Source organism: Schistocerca americana, chromosome 5, assembly GCF_021461395.2.
Source record: "Schistocerca americana isolate TAMUIC-IGC-003095 chromosome 5, iqSchAmer2.1, whole genome shotgun sequence".
NCBI lineage: Eukaryota > Metazoa > Arthropoda > Insecta > Orthoptera > Acrididae > Schistocerca > Schistocerca americana.
This window is the reverse complement of record NC_060123.1, coordinates 262,531,839-262,556,969: the sequence shown is the minus strand read 5'-3', so window position 1 is coordinate 262,556,969 and position 25,131 is coordinate 262,531,839.

Genomic DNA, 25,131 nt, shown 5'->3' with positions numbered 1-25,131 from the left:
TTAATTCAGCCAGTACCTCGTCTCCTACCTTCCAAACTTCAGAGAAGCTCTCCTGTCCACCTTGCAGAACTAGCACTCCATGAAGAAAGGATATTGCGGAGACATGGCTTAGCCACAGCCTAGGGGATGTTTCCAGAATGAGATTTTCACTCTGCAACGGAGTGTGCACTGATATGAAACTTCCTGGCAGATGCAGGCTGTGCCTAAGCTATGTCTCCGCAATATCCTTTCTTCCAGGAGTGCTAGTTCTGCAAGGTATGCAGGAGAACTTCTGTGAAGTTTTGAAGGTAGGAGACGAGGTACTGGCGGAATTAAAGCTGTGAGGACGGGTCGTGAGTCGTGCTTGGGTAGCTCAATTGGTAGAGCACTTGCCCGCGAAAGGCAAAGGTGCCGAGTTCGAGTCTCGCTCCGGCACCCAGTTTTAATCTGCTAGGAAGTTTCATATCAGCGCACACTCCGCTGCAGAGTGAAAATCTCATTCATTCTGTACTTGTCCTATAACCAGCTACTTAGTTGTCATCACCAGCTGAATGCAAAGGAATGTAAACGCCCAATCCAGCAAAACCCTTCTTGTGATACTAAAACAAAAACTAAAAAACTACGCCCAAACAGGTCATGAAGGTCCAACAGTACCGTTCGGCCGCCGTGTCATCCTCAATCCACAGGCGTCACTGGATGCTGATATGGAGGGTCAGGTGGTCAGCACACCGCTCTCCCCGCCGTTGTCAGATTACGAGATCGTTCTTGTGATACATTTTGCCGAAATTGAATCCAAATTCTTGGTATGGCACAGACGCTATCGTGTTACGGAAGCTGAGTTTATACATTTCCTGTATTAAATGAAATGACATGTCTGAAACTGGACGTTGTGTGTCTTGCACATTTGCCACTACATTACGTACCGATCCTTCAGTATTCGAAAGGCTTAACAAGACGCCCATGTTTTCACAAATTCTTTTTCCAGGAAAACGACCAATTTATCAAAACACAGTACCAGGAAATACATCTCTCATGTGAGAATGGGAAGGAAATTAACCACGCACAGAAACCAATGGCCATGCGAGGCATAAATGATGCCTACAAGTGGTGGAGCTGACAAGATGTGTAACGAGCGAATTACAAAACATCCTCCGAATTCACGTACCTCGTTACAAATGAGGTAAAGCTTTTAGTAATGTAAAATCTTAGTTCTACACCACTGAAATGTGTGTTAATCATAGCTAACGTAGGGGCACCGAAACTCTGAAGTTTATCTGACACATATGTACTACTAAGAAAGTTAACAGTAACAGCTACTCGTTTCGCTTGGTTGTGGTCAACCTCTATCTACAATTGGCAACAACCGCAACTGACTTGTGAGACACGGAGCTACCTAGATGTAGTTGTGTTTGTCGACAATAGCTGTATGTAAGCGTTTTGTGCACATGACTGTTTTAAAAACACTTCTTATGTCAAGAATTGTCTAGTAGGCTCCTTTTATGATGTTCATAATTACACGTTAATGTCCTGCTGAGAACAATGAGAGGTCGTCCATTGTTGTGTAAATTAATAAGATGTATCTTCAGTACCTTTCAGGACACCAAAAGTTGATATTAATTAAGAAAACACTTCAGGAAATATTTTTACATCGACAACGTCTCATTTTCCTTTTATTGCGTTTGGCCATTGTGAACTACAGAACATGGACAACATTTTTTTTTTTTTTTTTTGTAACACAATACAAACAACCTGTAATAAAAGTATGAACCTGTACGGTTATCAACAATACATTAGTAGCGAAATTGGATGCAAATCATGTTACATTATCCTGGACACAAAAGCGCGTCCTGTGTGTGGAATGATGAAATATGTATTCACGATATTTGTGCCCTACACCTTGTTCAGAAAATGTGCTGTGACACTTACGCCACTTGGGTCCTAGCATGGAATATTCATTCAATACTGGGTGGATGACGCGTTTTCGGTTTACATGTTTATGTATTTAATATTTTTCTTTTCTTTTACAGCACAGAGACTTGTGTAAGTGACACCAGCCACATAGCTGCATCGATCACTGAAGTCACCAGTCGGTGCTGATCTACGGTAAATCCTCAGGCCACCCTCGTATCCCTATGGCATCAACGAAGCCACCAATAGTTTGATACGGTACATTTCACTGTCAACAATACGAAAAGTATGTTTTGAAAGTTGTAAAGAGTGTGCCAGAACTCTCCATTACATTGAAAACAATATAGCCAACTTAGCGCTATTCTTTGCATTGTGTAAGCACTCAGATATCGATAAGCAGGAGAGCTTCTGTAAAGTTTGGAAAGTAGGAGACGAGGTACTGGCAGAACTAAAGCTATGAGGGCGGGGCGTGAGTCGTGCTTGGGTAGCTCAGTTGGTAGAGCACTTGCCCGCGAAAGGCAAAGGTCCCGAATTCGAGTCTCGGTACGGCACACAGTTTTAATCTGCCACTCCGCTGCAGAGTGAAAATCTCATTCTGGAATTTCAAAGACGTTTGAAATTAAGTCATTCAGCGACGGTACGATGGGTGAAGAACAGTAATTACAACAGCATATAGTCGTTATCGCACCGTGAAACACTTTGTGAAAGGTAATCATCCTAAAAGGGGTGAATGTCACTGAAATCTTACATCGCATACCTAACTTACCGCCAAAAATATTTTTACAAACTTACATGTTCACGGTAGTACAAGTCTTCAAGGAGCGGCAGGGTTAATGAAGTAGAGTGGTCCTGTTTCAAGTTCTTCTGCCAGTTGCTATCATTATCTGTACTGGCAATCAACGTGGCAATGAATCAAACTACAACATATATGGTTTTCAGCTACAATATTCAACAAAAAAATTTATTGATGAAACTGTACATGTGATATTTCTGTCACAGACGTGTATTTCCACTGTAGTTTAACGCAAGAAGTTGTAGTACCTGGTGCAGTTATTTTCTAAAAAAAAATTGGAACAAGAAATATGATAATTAATATTCCACTTTACTGTGTCAATGGCAGCCAATCCAGCTGACAGTGGAACAATTATTAATGCTGTTCAAATGGTTCAAATGGCTCTGAGCACTATGGGACTTAACATCTATGGTCATCAGTCCCCTAGAATTTAGAACTACTTAAACCTAACTAACCTAAGGACATCACACAACACCCAGCCATCACGAGGCAGAGAAAATCCCTGACCCCGCCGGGAATCGAACCCGGGAACCCGGGCGTGAGAATTAATGCTGTTACTACCGTTATTATTATTACCGCTATTGTTATTTATTGTCGTTGACGACCACGTGCAAATCTTTCTAGTGACGCCACTTCTGCGCTTGTATGTGTGGTGTAATGTTTAATATTAAAATAATTTTGGTGTCTGGAAGTGAAATATGTCTGGCGATAGGACAGGTAAAAGGCAATGTCGTATTTCGGAGAAAAAAGATGAAGAAATGCGTGCACTTGCGCGGCACGAAAAAAGTACCGTCAATCATAAACTTCCGTCGTCGGTGTTGATCTTCTGTCTGGATAAGTCTTACAGAGGAACGCAAGTATGAGAATATAAAAGAATTAGCTGTCCTGCAGCTAAGCTAGTTCAAAAATTCATTACTGTTCTTCCAGGTAGATATTTTGCTTAGTCGGAATATAGTTTCGTGTTCGTGTTGTTGGTGAGACGATGAGAGATCGGAGAGGGTGAAACATGGTACTGACAGCAACGGACGAGCAGAGTTTAACATCCCAACAACAGACACACCACCGTCACTTGTCCTCCGTCCAGCAGCAGACTGCTGGTAGCAGGTAATGGTTGGCCATTACCTCTATTTCGCTTCGTGGTCCTATGATAATAATGAAGATATGTTCTATAGCCAGGATTTAACCGGTTATCCCAAAGCAAAGAGCCAGTACAGATGCTAGTGTTAGCTAGCTTGGATATGGAGAGAGACTACATTACGACTGAATTTTTAGTAACGAAATACGTTTACGGAGTCGAACTCTTAATTTTAATAGTAATACTCGCTTATTACATGGTGAAGAAGAATGAGACATCGACTGAATTTTTAGTAACGAAATACGTTTACGGAGACGAACTCTTAAAATTAAGAGTAATACTCGCTTATTACATGGTGAAGAAGAATGAGACATCGTACTTGTGCGTGGCTGGTCCAAACATGTTTAATTTAACATGGCAAAACGTTTTCAGTGTTGGTTAAATTACTTCAAAATAACATATTTTAAAGCGATGTTTTTTCTTGTAACATTACTTGTGAGCATAAGCTGGAAGTAGCTCAACGCAAGACTTATTTATTTGTAGATTTATTTATCCTCAAATGGTTAGCTCCATAAGCCTATGTGACTTACATCTGCCCACACATTCCGCATACTTCGTTATGAAAAGTTGTAACTTACCTGGTATAACTGCATTTATCCTTCTGTGTCGCATCATCATGCAACACGAACATAACATCACATTATGTACATTGATTTACACTTAGATAATAGACCTAAGGCACAACTCCCACACACTGTGGCTTGAAGTTATTGTGAACCGAGACAGAAAACCCTTTTCGAGACAGCTCGGGGTCTCCTAGACAAAAACTCTACACGTCTCTTCTTTTTCTAGAACCTGTACGGTCGATATTTTGGAAGAGTAATTGTGAGACGTCTATTTTAATGGCGCATGGGTTTTATGGCCATTTGATTCCGAGCCTTACTACGGTCGCACCTTGTGAGTCAATGCTGGGTATAATCGACACAAGAGCTGGCACCTGGAGAGATACGCTGAGTTTTGACTGAAGCGAGGGCATGATGGGTTTGTTTCTCCTAACGCCCGATAGGGCAGAATCCCAATGGTGAGTATTATGGCCAGGGCATATAATATTCGCTTAAATCTTCCACCGACGTCAGATATGCTCCCGGTAAAATGAAGTGGATAATAACAGTGAGAGAGCTGTGCAAAAAGGCATCACTTACCAGAGAAACGCTGTTAACAAAGGGAAATGACTAACAGCAATGCCTGTATTTGAACCATAATCCTATCATTCAGAATGTCAAACCCGATGGGCTAAAGAGCTTTAATGTCTAAACAACTTCGGAGGTCCTTCCAGCAGTCCCCATTGGTGTAAGAGAAGCCATAGATGCTCTGGGACAAAGATGCTGTTTACAAGTGATTCATATGTATTGATGTCGGTAGTCAGTAACGATCAATAAAGTTATTCTACCAGTTTATAAGACATACAAGAATACGCAAGTGCATTACCGTTGAGGGTGTGCAGTTCTGATCAGTCTTTGCGGTATCTATAGGCAAATGTTGTGACTTAGTCACTTAGTGACTGCCACGGAATGCGGGGGTCTCATATTGGGTCGTCTAACTATTGACTGGCTATGATGGAAAAGGTGGACGGCGAAGTTAAATTAAAGCTAAAATGAAGTACCTGCTTTCGTGGAAACTTGAAGAGCTTTTCATTTGATATCAAGATCCATGTAGCAATGTTAACTCTATTTCGATTTGTCGAGATTTCTGCACAGGTTTCAAGGTAACATTTGGATGTAGCGAACTAATGGTTAATGCTGTACATTTACTAGTCTGGTGACTGCACTTCACAATCTTTTGTTGCTGTAGGGTTCATTAAATTGGCATAGGAGCTGTAACTATTTTAACCTGGCTCGGTAATAAAAGACTGTTTAAAGATATAGCAAAGTGTACAGCGTCGAAGAGATACAGCGGTATGGTGGTTAACGCTTCTGAGGACTAAGTCTCAAGACATCATCGCTTATGAAGAAACTTGATTTTACAGACGCTGTACCGTCGCTACGCTGGATGCCGGTAAGGTCTGAAACAAATCAGCGGCGCGGATGAAAGCCTGCAGCCGCGGGCGGTGAAGGCCGTGAGTATCAGAGCGCGTCGATGGTAACCCAACACCTGCAGGGGCGCACACTTCAGATCGCGTTCAGCTTATTACGCTCAATTAGCCTTTACGTCGAGCGCCCCCTATGGCTAGGGTCATGGGCGCCGGTTGGAAATGCCCTGTTTCTTGCCTATGAACGCTGTGCCGTCAAGGAAACATGTTCTAGGAAGACGGAGAGGTCCGTTCCATTAACTAAGTGTTACGTAAGCGTTTGGCAATGACTTTTATCAAAGTACTGCACTGTGTGAGACAAAAAGCCAACGTCGAAAAGTCATAACGATTTCAAGGAGGGCTACATGTACGTCTGTGGTAAATAAAAGATTCCTGAGTGGCTTAGAATGTCATACAAAGATAAAAAGGATGAAAAAATTGTTGTCACAGTGTACAATCAAGAATAAATAAAGTTAAAAAATAATAAATCTCGGAAGTTGGCTTATGATATTGTAACCCTATTAGATACGGCAAAGGTTCGGAATATCAATTGAACGGAGTGACTAGTGTCCTGAAATTATAAGATGAATACCAACAAGAGTAGAACAAGGATAACTGGGTGCAGTGATTCGAGAGGATTAAAGTAGTAAATGAGTCACTGAAAGTAGTAGATGGGTTTTACAGCAAAATAAGTCAAGCAGAATGAATATTAAATGCTGAGTGGTATTAATAAGGAAAACATTTGTAGAAAAGAGAAGTTTCTTAATATCAAATATAAATTTGTCAGGTTTTCCCAGGAGTTTGTTCTGTGTGAAGTCTTGTACGGAAGATAAAAGTGTACTTTAGACATGAAGATAATAGAAGCTTTTGAAACGTGCAGCTATAGGAGAACACTGGAACTTAGATGGGAGCGGAGTGGAGTAGTACTAAATGAAATTGGGAAGAAAGGAAATTTATGGTATAAATTGACAATAAAAAGAGATTTCTTGGTAGTACACTTCTTGAGTTTTCAACGAATAGTCGGTTTGTTAATGGAGGGAAGTATACTACAATAAGCAGGTTTAAAAGGACGCCTGTTCCATTCTCTAGAATGCTGATACTGTTTGGAGTCTTTATAGGCATAGTATGGCAGCAGTCTGAGCCAATGAAATAAGAGTTGAGGAGTTTCCAGAGTCTTAATAGGCCAACATAACACGTACGGAAGCGCAACAGAGATGCTCGGTGAATTTAAATGGGGATCTTTGACAGAAAAGCGACTACTATGATCCTGTGAAACCTTCTTTGGTGCAGAATTATTTATTTATTTTTGCACCTGTGATACGGAGTAAACTATCATATACTTGTCCCGATTTTCCTGTTTTGTAGTTTTTAGCACTGAAGATAACCACGTAGTAATCGAAATCTAGATTTACTGTAATAAAACGACAACCTATCTTATATTTATATGAAGTTAGGGCTAACCTGCCATTGACCTTCTTCTGTGCTGGATGCACACGCATTGCCCGAACTCTTACGGGACTAGGTCAGATTGTCTGCCGCGATTAATGAGTGTAATGGGCAGGGGCACTACAAATGTAGTGTGTGGACATTAAGTTGGGAATGTGGGTCTTACGGGGAGCGTGCAAGGGATAAATCCCTGCAGTCGCAATATTCTCTGTGCCCTCGGTGGCTCAGATGGATCAGTGTGTGCGGTCAGAAGGTTAGTCGCCCTCTGTAAGAAGAAACTGAGTAGATGGCTCAACGATGAACTGGAATGCGTGTCATGGGACGTCCGTCCCGAACAAATGGAACGAACAATAAAAAAAAGCCGCCACGTAGCTCAGCGTGTTCGGTCAGAGAGCTGCTCGCCCTCTGTAATAAAAAACTGAGTAAAGGAATCAACGATCAACTTGAACTGATGTCTTGTGACGTCTGCCCTGACAAAACGCAACGAACAATACCGAACAAAATGAAAAAAAAGAAAAAAAAGATGGATAGAGCATCTGCCATGTAAGCAAGAGATCCCGGGTTCGAGTCTTGGACGGGGCACGCATTTTCAACTGTCCCCCGTTGTTGTATATCAACACCTGTCACCAGCTTATGACCTTGATGTAATCATATTTCATTTATCTTATATTTGTACCTGAGTCTCGTGTTTTGTAATTTTTAGCACTGAAGATGACTGTGTAATAGTTGAAATCTAGATCTGCTGTAATAAAACGACGGATTTCGAGATCGATTGCTGTTCTTTCCTCCATTGGCTATGTCTGACTTCGTTGGCGGAGCCACAACCTTCAGTTCTGCTTGCATCGCAAGTTGTCTTTTTGTTTTGGAAACATGAAAATACGATGGGGCCAAGTCGGGGCTGTATAGAGGATGATCGATGACAGTGAAGCAAAGGCGTCGGATAGTTGAGGATGTTGCAGCACTCGTGTGTGGTCTGACATGTTCATGCTGAAGGAGACGGTACTCCATGTGTGGGCGAAGATTTGTGCTGTTAGAAACTCGATTACAGCACGCTGTTTCTCGCATACCCATATCGATTTGGTAGCTTTGCCTCCAAACCGATCAATCAACCGACATACCTGCATTGCAAAACTCCAGGTTACGTGCTAGAATTCGGAGCCCCATAGCGACAGAAGGTTGTTATTTACGTCAGGAAAGTGGGAAAGTTGATCGAGTAATATTTATGAGAGGCAGTATCTCAATCGATATTGAGAACAGAATAAAAAATTGTGAAGCTTTCATTTTCAGCGCTCCCTCATGAACTTAGATGTGGGAATGGCAATTTGAACAGCCAGTCCGAGTACGAAGCCCTTTGAGACACCAGGGCGACACCTCACCCACTTTTTCTTGATACCAGTATTGTACATAGCGAGGACAACATCTCAAGCAGTTAGAGCCCGTCTCATACTTAACTTTAGTCAAAACGAAATAATAAACGGAAAACAAGCCTGTAACAAAATAACAGGATCAGTAACTAAAAATAACATTCTGACTTCGTTATAACACAAGTAGTGGCACCAACTATTTACACTGTCACGATGTACTGTTATTGTAGAAAGCGGTACAAGAGGTATACACAATATCATACCCTCGGTCAGTGTATAACATGAAAAATCCACATAGTCTATCTTTTGCGAATCCTTTGTGGGGACACAGAATTTTCGTCGTCGAAAGATTACCGCTTATCTTTAGCATTTGCTGACACAGAATATGAATCAAAATTTAAAAAATCAAAATATATCTTAGCTTTGGTTCTTGTCGACTGCAGAGATCATAACATGACTGAAAAAATATTATGTAACATTTCTTACAAAGAGTCAGAATCAAATTACATAAAGCATATCACTGTTCTAACGCAGCTTAATTACTGGTTTGCGTGTATATTATTTGCGAACATGAACGAGGAGGAAGGAAAATTAGAATTTAAAGCCCCATTGACAACGAGGTCATTAGAGACTGTTGCAAACTCGGAAATTAAATCAAAGAAATTATGCCAAAGTCTATCCTATGAAAGAGAAGAGAAACACTGGTATTTTATAATCGAACGTTGCTGCAATGTTTTGCATTTTGACCTTCAGGTAACAGCCATTTTTTCCTACCTTTTCTGTTAAATTGAATGTGTTCTTACAGTAATTATTACCATTTAAACTTAATCAATTTCAGGTGCCTCATTTTTTACTCGACATTTCATGGACACTTCACATGAGAGGATCACACGAGACCCACTGGATACACCTTTCCACGCTACAGAAAATGGTGCTTTATTTATTTCAAATCGGTTCCACTAAACTATTTTTTGTGAAATGTTGATCAAGAGCTTTTATAATAAAAGAATATGGTAAACGCACAAGTAGCGTCCATATAAGTGAGTTACTTTTCGCGTGTTGCATTTGAATCGATACCACAATCAAAATATTTAAAAGAACCTTACATTGTTGAAAAATACGTGTCTGTAACCAGAGTTACCTAGTTACTGGTGATATTGTTTCTCAAAACGAATCGAAAACTTTCGTGGATTTAGTCAGTGTAATTCGCATGTAAAAAGGTTAGCCCATTTTCCCGTCGGCAGCGCATTCTCCGATGAATACGATAAACCAAGAAGGAAAGAACATGGAGTTGTCAACACGAGAAATAAAAGAGCGCGCGTCTAATTTATGGAAATACTGCCACGCTAACTTCTTCGGCCACTTCTGGTCATTTAAATATTAATATGCGATTCAACAGAGCAAGCTAAGAGAGTCATAAATAACCTCGACAGGAGAGAAAGACAAATATAATTAAGTCGGAAAATGAAACAGAAGAATGAAATATAGCGGCCGGCTTTCAAGACGGGTTTCGGTTATTAATGGGACACGAGACAGTTCTATTTGGGATGAATGCGGCTAGCACACAGCCAGGAGGCGCCTGCGACCTTTCCACTCAAAGACGCTGCAGCCAGAATTTTAAGGAATTAATTGTATCTTCAGCTAGAGGTGGTAATAACATAGCCTGTGCATGAAGAATCACATAATTTTGGTAATTTAATTTCATCATAACATTACTCGCACTTCAAAATTGGTTATACAGCTCATGTATTGCTAACCCCATACGCAGTTCGATATACATGGGCAATCTTTCAGACTTTAACCTTTAGACGTCTCTGTAGTATATGCTTAACGTATTTTATTTCACTTTTAAAGGAAAAACATTCAGTTTTTGTGTGCAGTAGTCTGAAAATATAAAAAAAAAATACTCCAGGAAATCATAAAAAATCTTAATGTGAAAAACATGTTCCGAGGTACGACATAGTTCTGTGCCTAGGAACAAATATTCTATTAAAATTTATAGCGTTTCAGTCGAGTAAATCAAGTCAGTACCGCATTTAATCATGTATTATTACTCTGCTACACACCAATAAACAACAAGTGAAATCAAATTAAGTAAAAGTGTGATAGAAAAGCAGTTATAAGTTAAAAGCATACATACATACATACCCGGTGCTTGCAGGTCTTGCAAACCATGCGCTGCTTGCACGAACCACCGCGCGAAATGGCTGAGCGGTTTGAAGCGCCATGTGACGGAATGCGCGGCCCTTCCCGCCGGAGGTTTGAATCCTCCCTCGGGCATGGATGTGTGTGTTGTTCTTCGCATAAGTTAGTTTAAGTAGTGTTAAGTCTAGGGGCCGATGACCTCAGCAGTTTGGTTCAGATGGTAAAAATGGCTCTAAGCACTATGGCACTTAATATCTGAGGTCACCAGTCCCCTAGACTTAAAACTACTGAAACCTAACTAACCTAAGGACATCACACACATCCATGTCCGAGTATTCGAAACTGCGACCGTAGCAGCAGCGCGGTTCCGGACTGAAACGCCTAGAACCGCTCGGCCTCAGCGGCCGGCTAGCAGTTTGGTCCCTTACCAGTTCACACACATTTGAACGTTTTTGCACAAATTACCTTCATTCCTTTCTGTTTTGCCCTCGGTTCCTCCATGTGTGTTCAATCCTCAAGGCTTCTAGGTCCTTCGCCAGGACATCTACCCAGTGCTGCCTTGGTCGTCTTATGGGATAAACACATTTTGAAACAGAAACTACTAGAAACAAACATAAATTTCTACTTTAAAGACAGATAAAATTGTTAAGAAGGTAAAGAAACTCAGTTATTTTACAAATATCCAATGTTCCGTGGTAACAGACCTTGTGTTTCAAGGTACAAGATGGTGCACTACCGGTGAAGTATGCCTTTACCGTTCACATGTCATCTAACTAGTTTCAAAATTATATAGAATTTTATAGGCCATAAAATTCTGTAACTGAAGAATTAACAAAATATTCCACATAGCTTTAATGTACTGCACAACACTTAAACGTGTAGAACTCAAAGCATTTACAAATGGTGCACAGAAAATAACATCATGTCTGGCAACAAGAAAAACTGTAGAAAATGCTGGGAACTGTTTATGGTGGTTTCTAGTCCGCATTCTTCCATGTGATTCTAAAATCAGCCACTAAACAGAAGTACAAACGAAAAAGCATCATCTATTACTAGGTACCCTGTCATCTAGGTATACGACTTTCCCCTGTCGAACTCCCACAAGACTGACTGTGAACAAAGGCTTATCACATTGGTAAAAGTGGAAAACTTTAGACATCTCTCAGTGTAGTACTCCAGTACAATTTTCGTGTTACCGTATGTATTGCTGGCATGCTGTTAAAATCTGATCAAGTAAAAAGTACTAAATTAGAAACTCTAGGCTGTATTTTAATGACAGTTGATTCTAGTAGGAAGTAGTAGATGTAGGGAGAAATTACTACTAATAAACTGATGATAATTGGAAGGAACATAATTCGACCATAGTTTTTTACCAGTAGCCCCAGTTTCTCCATTTACCTGATTTCTCGCAAATATACACAGTCAGTCACATCACCGGCCATCAGTGCATGCAGTCGTATAGCACGGCTCCAGACTAACATCAGAACCTGAACACATATTCTTCGAAACAGTTAACAGTTCCCTTTGACAATAATGTCTGAAAAATAATCTATAAAGTTTACAATACAGCTATACATTTGAAATTTTTTTATAAGATTGCACCATGTAAGGCATAAAAGTCATTATAGTAGTACTGGTATGAAAGTTTCAAAATTCATGACACTCCTCTCACACCAAACAAACCTCAACCGCAAAGATTGTACCTTACGTATGAGGGCGGGGGTGCAGGAATCTAGCTTGAGGGAGCAGCGGCGATGAATACGACCTCAGCGGCTATCCAGCCTCGACTACACAACGCTATATCGGTTATGTAACCGTTATCCGTGTGCAAGTGTACCGTATCTAACTTGTCTTGCGAAGTATATTTGTAGATGTTGGTGTAGGTCTCATGTTCCACTTACGGCTGTCTTCGTTTATTAAGTAAAATTGCTGTTTCAGGATTTATTTCAGTCGCAAGCACAATCAGTTTGTGCTATTGCATAGTATAAATCCATACTGCTCAACAGCACTAATAAAGTTTACTTTGGAAATGCAACAGCACTTAATCGAGGAAATGATCTGCAAGTGCATATGAGCCCCTCAAGCAGTGTGCACAGGCGAGAGACCATTTTATCAAGAAGCCGAAAAAATTTATTCTGTAGTCTGTAGAAAACACAGAACGAAGAATTAGGGCAATGAGTGCTCTTTTCCCCTCCTACTACAATAATGGTTCAAATGGCTCTAAGCACTATAGGACTTAATATCTGAGGTCATCAGTCCCCTAGACTTAGAACTACTTAAACCTAACTAACCTAAGGACATCATACACATCCATGCCCGAGGCAGGATTCGAACCTGCGACCTTAGCAGCCGCGTGGTTCCGAACTGAAGCGCCTAGAACCGCTTGACCACAGCGGCCGGCTACACTTATGAATGTTTGGGAAGATCTCAAAGCCATTCATATTTAAGAATATCTTTTTCAGTTTCTCTTTCTTTTCATGTATTCTTTATAACTGTAAACTGAAAGTAATAAATGTTACAAAGCCTTAAAACCGCGATATTCATTTTGAAACTACTGATACTTTGTTCCAAGTTAGGGAAAGAAAGGAAGAAAAAGGAACAGAGGTAGGAGGAGGGCCGGCGGTTGTGACCGAGCGGTTCTAGGCGCTTCAGTCCGGAACCACGCGGCTGCTACGGCCACAGGTTCGAATCCTGTATCGGGCATTGAGTTGTGTGATGTCCTTAGGTTAGTTAGGCTTAAGTAGTTCTAAGTCTAGGCGACTGATGACTTCAGATGTTAAGTCCCATAGTGCTTAGAGCGATTTGTACCATTTTTTATCAGTGTGTCTGGAGTAGTTGTTACCACAACTGTTTCAATACTGTTTCTCAAGTCGACTGTATCACCTGGTAGCGAAGGCTTGTACGCGACCCTTTATGAAAGTACGAAGGTAAAAATCGCATGTCATCAGATTAGGTGGACGTAGATGCCATGCCATACAAGCTCTGTCATCTGGCCCCTTGTGGTGATTGCAGCAGTCGGGTATAACGCAGTTTAACCAGTCGTATATCTGAAGTTGACTCGCGGCGCGGTGGGCTGATACGACGACCGTAAAGGCATTTCCATTTACAGTCGCTCCCATCAGCCACCGCGCTGAGAGTCAACATAGTTGGAGCGAATAATACTGAGTTATGCCGGTGAGGCAGCGAACCATCTTCCTGCGAAATTGAGTTTTGGGGTTCAGCTTCTTACAAGATAAGAAACACAAGTTACAGTTGCATCACCGAAAAACAAAGGCCCATAAACTTTCCACTGGGATAGGGCACAGCAAGTATTCAGTTTAGGGGAGGCTCATTACAACTGTACCATCTTGTGGGGAATTTGCACACATCAGCACATATGTGTGTTCACATTTCCACTTTGGTGAAATGTCGATTCACCACTGAAGACGACACGATCCAGAAAAATCTTGTAGAAACATTTCGTTTGCAAAGTTGACAACTAAAGCATAGCTTTAGAGCTTGTAATAACTACAAACGATAAGGATATAGTTATAAGCGTCTCCTTAAATGTCTCCACAATGACGTTACTGGAATTGCTAATTCATGACTACCCTTCTGAACTGATTTCTTGGGCTTTGCGGAAAGACTCTCACTCGCCCGACAAGTTTTCCAGTCACTCTTGGTCATCTCGAACTCTCGCCTTTTTCAAAGACAGCCGGTGTCTTCAGACTCATGATACCATCTACAGATCTTAATACCACATGAAGGTTTACAACGGACCTCACTACGGAATACACGTTTCATTACAACAACAAATACAGTCCTTGCAGACTTTAAACCCGAAAAGCCTTCTGTTCACTAGTTGCCATCTTTGCTACTAGCACTTTCTTACGGAAGACGCAGGAAACAGTGCTTGTGCAAGCGCACAGTTACACAAACATCTTACCTCTCAGACAAGGTCAAGGAGAAGGCACGAACCTTATTTCGGAAGCTGGACATGATACGCGACAGTACACCACAACTCACCACAGTAGGTACGGTAGAACCCTCACGCGACCACAAATATAAAGTACCGAAGGCAATAGTATTTGTGCCCCCGTAAATGTTATCCTTACGTATTTCTACATAAAGCACGGACATAAAGTCCCTTAGCACTTCTACACACTGTTTTCAAACACACACCAAAATCAGCGAGTTAAATGACCCGTCTGTGTGCCCAAACTAAAGCTGATGGAAGAATAAATAAATAAAACGAAGTTGATCAGACTTCAGTACCACCACACACAAAAAAATTTACACAAACAAAATTGTTTGAATTGTTCTTTCATTTAATGTATTGTTTGCAACTGTAGATTGAGTGTAATGAATGATACAAAAACTTTAAACCCAGATAATCATTTTGAAACACCTGGTATTCTGCAACTAGACTTCCAGATACCAGTGCGGCGAGATTTACGGCTTTTCCCGGAAATGGGTTTACCTCGGGCTCATTGTATTTGCTCTCGCGTCTTCTTGTTTCAACATTTGCACGAGAGGCCGCAGCAAACCAAATGAGGTAGCGACGCATGTAGCGTCCGAGTCTCCATACAATTTACCGTGATCATTGCACCTGGCCGCTAGTCGAGGACTAGTTGCCGTATACGAGCGTATTGCCGGATCGAAACGTTCCCAGTCTCTTATTAGTTCCGAAATAGAAAGCGTGAGGGAGGGCAGTACACCGTCTTACGTAAATGCTAAAACATGGGTTTACTTCAGTGCTAGTGCTGACATTTCTCACTTCCATTTGCAGTTTTCAATTGCTTCATCTCTCTGAAAGATAAATAACAAATAAAATAAACGCCTTTTTGATAATCGTTCTTGGAGGGGTGATATCAGAAAAAAACGCGTTTGTAACCAAATATTGCGACAATTTAATAAGACACAAACCAATTTAAAACGCAGATAAAACTTTCACTTGATGTAACGAAAGACATTTTTCCCTTAAAGGAGTAATTGCTATGCAATACGGTTAAATTAAAGGTAGTTCCTCTGTAGTATTTTACTTATGTGCTCGTTTTAAGATTTTTGACTCACATTGATTAATTATATACGGAAACGATCAACAGTGGACCTGAGTGAAATGAATGCATGGATTTTTTTTTTTGGGGGGGGGGGGGGGTCATCAGTCTGCTGACTGGTTTGATGCTGCCCATCACGAATTAGTCACCAGTGCCAACCTCTTCATCTCAGAGGAGTACTTGCAACCTAAGTCCTCAATTATTCGCTGGATGCATTCCAATCTCGGTCTTCCTCTACAGTTTTTGCTCTCTACAGCTCCCTCAAGTACCATGGAAGTTATTCCCTCATGTCTTAACAGATGTCCTATCATCCTGTCCCTTCTCCTTATCAGTGTTTTTCACATACTCCTCCCCTCTCCAGTTCTGCGCAGAACCTCCTCACTCCTTTCCTTATCAGTCAGTTCACCTAATTTTGAAATTTCGTTTGTAGCCCCACATCTCAAATGCTTCGATTCTCTTCTGTTCAGGTTTTCCCGCAGTCCATGTTTCACTGCCATACTCCAGACTACATTCTCGGAAATTTTTTCTTCATATTAAGGCCTGTGTTTGATGCTAGTATACTGCTTCTAACGTCCTCTTTGCTGCGTCCGTCATTGGTTATTTTACTGTCTAGGTACCAGTATTCCTTAATTTCATCTACTTCGTGTCCATCAATCCTGATGTTAAGGTTCTCGCTGTTCTCATTTCTACTACTTCTCATTACTTTCGTCCTCCTTCGATTTACTCTCAATCCATATTCTGTACTCATTAGACTGTTCATTCCACTCAGCAGATCATGTAATTCTTTCTCACCTTCACTCAGGATAGCAATGTCATCAGTGAATCGTGTAAATGATAGCCTTTCACCTTGAATTTTAATTCCACTTCTGAACCTTTCTCTTAGTTCCGTCACTGCATCTTCGATGTACACCCTAATCCGAGGACTTCGTTCTTGGTCGTTAACCCTCACTATTCCCTCTTGGCTCTTGTACATACTGGATATTACCCGTCTCACTCTATAGCTTACCCCTATTTTTCTCAGAATTTCAAATACCTTGCAACATTTTGTAATGTCAAACGCTTTTTCCATGTCGACAAATCCTATAACCATGTCTAGATTTTTCTTTACTCTTGCTTCCATTATTAATCGCAATGTCAGAATTACCTCTCTCGTACTGCTACCTTTCCTAAAGCGAAACTGATTGTCATTTAGCACGTACTCAATTTTCTTTTCCATTCTTCTGTATATTATTCTTGTCAGCAACTTGGATGCATGAGCTGTTACGATGATTGTGCGATAATTCTTGCACTTGCCAGCTCTTGCAGTCTTCGCCATTGTGTGGATGATATTTCTTCCAAAGTCAGATGGTATGTCGCTAGCCTCACTCATTCTACACACCAAAGTGGATAGTCGTTTTGCTGCCACTTCCCACAATGATTTCAAATATTCTGATGGCATGTTATCTGTCCCTTCTGCCTTATTTGATCTTAAGTCCTCCAAAGCTCTCTTAAATTGTGATTCTAATACTGGATCCCCTGTCTCTTCTAAATCGACTCCTGTTGCACCCTTATATTAAATATTTTGACTTTCTTTTATGCTGAGTCTGTCCTTCTGAAAATCATTTCTTTTTTGATTTCTTCACATTTCTTCTTAGCTCCTCTGCCCTTCCATTTCATTGCATGCCTCAGCGATTTGTATTTCTGTATTCCTGAGTCTCCCGGAACATTTTTGTACTTCCTCCTTTCATCGATCAACTGAAGTATTTCTTCCATTACCCATAGCTTCTTCGCAGTTACCTTCTTTGTACCTGTGTTTTTCTTCCCAACTTTTGTGATGGCCTTTTTAGAGATGTCCATTCATCTTCAACTGTACTGGCTTCTGAGATATTCCTTATTGCAGTATCCATAGCTTTAGGGAACTTCAAGCGCATATCGTCATTTCTTAGTAGTGCCGTATCTCACTTCTTTGTGTATTGATTCTTCCTGACTAATGTCTTAAACTTCAGCCTGCTCTTCATTACTACTATATTGTGATCTGAGTCTATAAGAGCTCCAGGGTATGCCTTACAATCCAATATCTGATTTCGGACTCTCTGTCTGACCATGATGTAATCTAACTGAAATCTTTCCGTGTCACCCGGCCTTTTCCAAGTATACGTCCTATCGTTGTGATTCTTGAACAGAGTATTCCCTATTATTATCAGAAATTTATCACAGAAGTCGATTAGTCTTTCCCCTCTCTCGTTCATTGTTCCAAGCTCATATTCTCCTGTAATCTTTTCTTCCATTCCTTCCCCTACAATTGCATTCCAGTCCCCCCACGTCTATTAGATTTTCATCTCCCTTGGAGTGTATTACCATGTCAGTATTCTCATATACTTTCTCCATTTCTTCATCTTCAGCTTGCGATGTCGGCATGTATACCTGAACTATCGTTGTCGTGGCTGTTTTGCTGTCAATTCTGATAAGAACAACCCTGTCACTGAACTACTCATAGTAACACACTCTCTGCCCTACCTTCGCATTCGTAACGAATTCTACTCCCGTAATATCATTTTCTGCTGCTGTTGATATTACCCTATATTCATCTGAACAGAAATCCTTATATTCATCCCATTTCAGTTCACTGACTCCTACTATTATTATCTAGATTGATCCTTTACATTTCCTTTTTTCAGATTTTCTAGTTTCCCTACCACGTTTAAGCTTCTGACATTCCACGCCTTACTCGTAGAACGTTATACTTTCGCTGATTATTCAGCCTTTCTCTCATGGTCACTTCCTCCTTGGTAATCCCCTCCCGGGGATTTAACGGGGGGCTATTCCAAAATCTTTTGTCAACAACGGAGAGATCATCATGACACTTTTTCAATCCTTTGGATACACGTTATTTGTCTATAATGTAGTGGTTTCCCATTGCTTTCTGCATCCTCATGCCGTTGACCATTGCTGATTCTTCCTCCTTTAGGGGTAGTTTCTCAGTCCTAGGACAAGAGAGTAGCCTGAACCTCTGTTCATTCCTCCGCCCTCTTTGACAAGGCCATTGGGAGAGTAAGAATGACTTCTTATGCCGGAAGTCTTTGGCCGCCAATGCTGATTATTAATTAAAATTTAAATAACGCCGTGTTTCGAACCCGAGACCGACAATGTTTTGATTACTAATCAAAGTCGCTAGACCTAGACCACCTAGTTGTAGTGAAAGTGAATAAAGGTATGACCGAGCTGTGAAGTGAGCGCTTGTAGAAGAGCGTACATGAGATATTTTTCACCATTGCCCAGATACTGTGCCCGAAAGCAAGGAAGTGAATTCCCGGGATGGCTTTTACTTGGCAGTTTAGTCTATTGTTAAGAAGTTGCACTGAGGGTTGTAACAGATATCAGTGGAAGTCAGCTGACGGTCAGTAGATTAATTCTGAGCTCCAATATCAAAGGTAAGCTGCGAAGGAAGTGAGTTCGTTTATTGTATGGTGATTACGAATTAGCTTGTTCACGGCCCATTTTACTTCTTGCATGAACCAATGGAAAAACAAACATGGAGACTAACGATCGAGCTAAGTACCACTCATGTAGTATGTACTCGCAATAGCTTCTGGCGTGTGTTCGCATGTAGCACTTACGAGATTTGAATTTTTTTCATTGTAAGTTACTGATAACGACTACTCAAATATCCGTGAAAGAAATAACGTAAAATTTTTGATATCCAAACTTTTTCAGTTTCTTTTTGCTATTTATCGTTTGATTATGCCAGTCTCTGTATCTCATAGTAGCATTTGGAGTCAGCAACTTGCGTGTTTTTGCCCTCTGTTGCTCCCTCTAGTACCATAGAAGTTTTTCCTTCATGTCTTAACACCTGCCCTATCATACAGTCCCTTCTTATGATCAATCTAACGATGAACCCTCTTTGTCTACACTCATTTGCTTCTTATGTCCTTCTTGCTTTGTCCTTTCTTCCTTATTTGGCTTTCAAAATACCAGAAACCCGTCACTTCCTCAACGACAGGGTCTCAATTTTGATATTAAATGGACTGGTGACTTCATATCTACCACACCTCATTCCTTCCGCCTTTCTCTTGCTTTCTCTCAGTCTAGAGCCTGTGCTTATTACACTACTCATTCTATTTAATATTACAAAGCCAATTGATTAACAGACGGCTGAAAGAATGAAGAATTTTAATAGATTCCGCATATTTATACAAAGCAAATCTTTAAGTGCAACTGATTAACATTTATATTTACGAATATCTGCCTAACCCTTGAGTTTTGTTTTTAAGCACATGTGACTAGTGTTGTTTGACCCAGGGCAATGGACAGATAATGAATGTGCAAATGCCACTGTCTAAGAATAAATATACAAGCACAATGGACTGATAAAGAATATTCATTTAACGGTGCAATGGAAATAATTCACTGTTATTTTAACAAAACGGCCCACACAAATAACGTTTCTAATTGCGTAAGAGTACCGCACTGTCAGTTTTATTGTCCTGTATCTAATCATACTTCGAACACTGTAGCAGTCCTTCAGAGTTAGCGCACAGATTGTCACCTCCCTCTGATTCTGATTGCAGTTTGTAAGAGGTCCGAGCAGATGTAATTTCGATGTATTGCTCATGCGCTGCCTGTGATATGCAAGGTCTCTGACCAGAGAGCAGTGTTGACTGCAGTAGGAACTGTGTAGCTGTAGCAGTAAGTTGTTGCTAGTCTGGAGTCTGCTCTGGTCAAGTCTGGTGTATCGTGTTAGCTGGCCTGGTCGCGGTGCAGCGATGCCGGAGCCTGAGTATTATTGTACAAGGTAAAAAGCAGCCTCGCGCATACGTAGTAATGTTATCTCAAGCAAATGTTTTAAAACTCTCGTAATAATAATCTTCCTCATAAAAAGTAACTTTTAACAACCATTCATTTCAATTTAAAGAATTTACTAATTTCTCCCATCCATGATCATCCCGATTATTGCAATAGAAAAATCAGTTGCTTTCTTTCATAAATGACAGATAGGTCGGCCAGCATTGCACAGAGCTGTGCCGGAAAAATTTATTGTAAGAGCAGATATATCCGGCGACTTCATTGAGGTAAGAATTTTTCCTTTTTTTATTCAGAATGATCTTTCAGGGCCATGACGCAGCACTGCTGTCCCATAGTGCTCAGAGCCATTTGAACCATTTTTTGAACACCTTGTAACCAGTAATCGTGCGATGGATTGACTCGATCCTGACCAAGTGCTCAAAAACTTTTATCATTTGAACTATTTCCTTATTAACTGTTTGGATGAAATATTGGATCAATCTCCATTCAGAAGAAATCGTATCCCGCGGACATAGGCTGTATGCGGTGGATGTGTGTGACACAAATCTTCATTACAGGATAACAAAAGATGAGAATATTCCTACAGAAGTCCAATGGCATGTCTCTCATAGTTTGTAGAAATCAACTTGAATAATCTTTCGGTTGCTACTCCCCTTCCCGTCAATTACGTAGGGACTTCAGAAAGTAAGCTTCACATGTCGTCCCATGCTGTGTTCTATCGTCAGAAGAGAGTGCATCTTACACGTGTTCCAAAGACCGATAAAAGTAGCATCACTGTGTGCGGATGACATAGCACAGCTACTGTTAAGTTTACGCCAAAGTTGAAGTGCTTCGGACAGCATGAGTCTTGTAGTCAAAACGTCTAATTTGCACACAGATATATTGTGAAATTCTGGCGGTATATGGATCAAATACAGACCGCGTCGAGGCGTAGTCAAATGGTGACAAAAATTTTCCTAAAGCCGCAGAGGCATAGATGATGCTTGTAACGCCGGAAATGCATATCCTCCTATTTCCATCTATTGTACTATTATTTTTTTCCTTGTTTTGTTACCTCAAGATATGACATTTCTGTCTCTTTATATATTGTAATTGCTTTACTGTTTGTATATATATTTATGCATTTATGTCGATGTATAATTGGTTTGTTTCGTAAATATTATTTGTATTTTTACGCTGGGTCTTGCCTAGGGAAAACTGCTATCGAACGATTACATCGATAGGTCGTGTGAAGACTCAAAGTGTGTAGGATCTTTGGTAGTGTTAACTCTGCCGCGTGAAGCGCGGGCAGAACAGTCAGGGTCTGGCTGGGGTAGCGAGTGGAGCAGGTGTGTTGTGTGACGCTCCCGCGAGTTGCCGCGCTTTCGGGGTTTGGCAGCATGTAATTGCGCTCGACTCGCGATGATAGTTTCTGACATGGTGTCGCGGACGGGAAGCATTAGCTGGCGCACATCAAGAGCCCGTTTCGCCTGGTGACCGTGTCGAGAAGAAGGCGCGCCAACATCCAGCTTCTGCAACAGCGACGGCCGACAATGAGTGACTGTCGCCACCTCCTCGATCGACGGCTTCAAACCTTTAATCAACCAACAAGGAAGACTAAAAGCACGTAAAGTTTCAGAACTGTATGGCAGACCTCAGCTTTTCAAATTGTTCCATTTGCCTCGCAAAATTACAGCAACTTAGCATGAACCTCTGTTGCTCATTGTCCCAGTTGCATTGCCAAGCAGGGTCCCTTCCTTTTCCGAAATGAACCCGAGTGTCGTTGAAATTCAAACGCCAGCATTAAAATAATATAATTAGATTTCACTGCTTTAATTTCAAAGTTCAGTAGCTGGCTACAATATTTAGATTACACAAGCACAAATTAAGAGTGCGAGTTTTGTTACCGTATTTTAGCTTACCTGTGACTGCAGCTCAGCTTGGTACGTACTAAATTTTACTATTGTTAATTGTTCAGAATCGTTTAATTCAAGTTCAAAGTTAAATCTCTTATTTCTAAATTGCGTAGATTCAAGTAGTTTTTGAAATGATTGTTGAGGTAGTCCAAGACTAACCGTATTTTACTGGATTTCGATGTGCTTCAGAAAGAAAGCTCACTATTAACTTCAGTCACTAAATTAACTTTCGATTTTCCGGTTTTATTAATTCTTTTGCTAAATTAAGTCAGAGTGTAGCGAAATTTATTACTTCTGACAAACTTTCAGTTTTCACACTACACGTGTCAACCTTCAGTTGCCACGCTTCTAGTGCTAATTATATGTGTAATAGCCTTTCTTTTTCAGTTACTATATTAATTGTCCTTAGGACTGGCGACCGTGATTTCCCCCAAATCTCAAATATCTAATTACCGCTAGTTAATTGTTAACGTAACGGCCGCACATTTACTTTCTTTATTAACTTTACCCCTTTTCAAAATTAATTTCCACCAGTTTCATTTGCATTTTTCCTTTCATTTAGATGTAACCCTTTCCTCCCTCTTTACCGATAGATTAACTTCGGTGACGATTGCTTTTCCCAAATTTCCATTAGGTACACGCGGTTTAATTTTTCACTGTCATTAAGGCCGGTAAGTGAGGGGGAGGTTACATGCTGATCCGCCACATAGTTCAGACCATACGACTTCCATCTTTTCGGAAAGCTGAGAGAACATCTGAAACAGAATTTCCGACTTTCATACTGTGGTCCTCGAGTGGCTCCGTGACCAAAGAGAATTTCTGTTGCCGAACAACTGAACGACTGTTAGAATGTTCGATCCGTTGTTTACAGAGACTTAAAAAAAATCGTTCAAATGGCTCTAAGCACTATGGGGCTTAACATCTAAGGTTATCAGTCCCGTAAACTTAGAACTACTTAAACCTAACTAACCTAAGGACATCACACACATCCATGCCCGAGTCAGGATTCGAACCTGCGACAGTAGCTGCAGCGCGGTTCCTGACTGAAGCGCCTGGAACCGCTCGGCCACAGCGGCCGGGTACAGAGACTTAGTGACAATACTGAGAGATGGTTTCATGTATTCGTGTCATTCTGAAGTGTAGTACAGTAATCAGAAAGTTACTTGGTCTGCCATGTATTCGACTTCCTTTTTGGTGTTCCCACACAGTTTATAAATTTTGAAGGAAAGTTGTGTACGCCATTTGATTTCTTGCAAGTTCTCCACAGCTCTTTCAGTAGAACAGTAGAACCATTCTATCTTCTAACCCGACACCCATTTCCGTTTCTGGCACATCAGCATATCCTTGCGGTGCTCCTTTCGCCTATCTATCTCTCCTCTGCGTTTGATAGCAAAATTCGGTTTGCACTCTTAATGTTTATGCCATTGCTTTAAATTTCACAGAAAGTTGTTTAAACGTTTGCGTATGCTGTAGCTGTCATTCCAAAGACTATTTTTTTCCTTCACATTTTTCGAGTAGCAATTGCACTTTAATTCCACTTCATTCCAGAGTGGTGTATTCTTTCCTTTTTCTGAAATTTTGTTTTTGAAGGCAGCACAGAACAGAGAAGCGAACACAGTAACGCAGCTTGCAATCAATGCTTGCACTTCCCTTACGCTAATCGAATCCACAATGCTTGGGATGCCATGCAACCAGCACCATACGTCCATGGCAACAGAAGCTCATAGCTTATGCAATTAACTACGTCCTAAAGCACACCGACAATGACTGCCGGCGCAAATATTTCAAATATTTTAGATTACTTGAGTGACATACGGTGTACGTGCCAAACACACCACAGGAAAAAAAAAATACGGGTAGTACACTCATTTAGAGATTTCCAGTTCACTCAAGATTTGTTGTTGCCGCAGTGCATATGGAGTACACGAAACGATTAAATGTGCGGATGAATAGCGCAAACGGTTCTGAGGTAACAGGTATCGACCCTCACTGAAACAGCCTTATTACTAAGTAGTATAGACTGCAAGGGCGGCTGTACAGGAGCTATCTCCAGCATCTAGTCGATCGTACATGTGGCGAATACTGTCCTGGGATACGATCTGACACGTCTGCTCGACCTGTTTACGTAGTTTTGTAAGAATTATTGGTTGGTGAGTCGCATGAGTCACTTCTCGTCCCATCATATCCACACGTGCTCGATTGGAGACAAGTCCGGAGATTGTGCTGGCAAGGGAAGTTGTTGCAGAGCACGTTGAGTTTATAGGCAATGTGTAGGCGAATAACGGGTCCAACAACATTCTGCATGTACCGAGCTTCGGTTAGCGTCCCCTCGAGAAACATCAAAGGCGAAGGAGAGTTGTTGCTTATCGAATCCCAGACATAAGGCGTCGGCCAGTTAGTCTTGGACGAATGCTCTCTACGACGTACGGGCGACCGACAATCACTCGCGTGCAGGCAGAATATGCTTTTATCGCTGAAGACCACACCGCGCCAATCCATCTTCCGACGCCACTAGTCTAGCCGTGCTCGTCGATGCCGTCACGCGAATGGGAGACGGGCTAGAGGTGTGCGTACCCATAGTTTCACTGCTAATAATCGGTTGACAACAGTCCGTGTTGACACGGACCCGCCAGGGTAGCC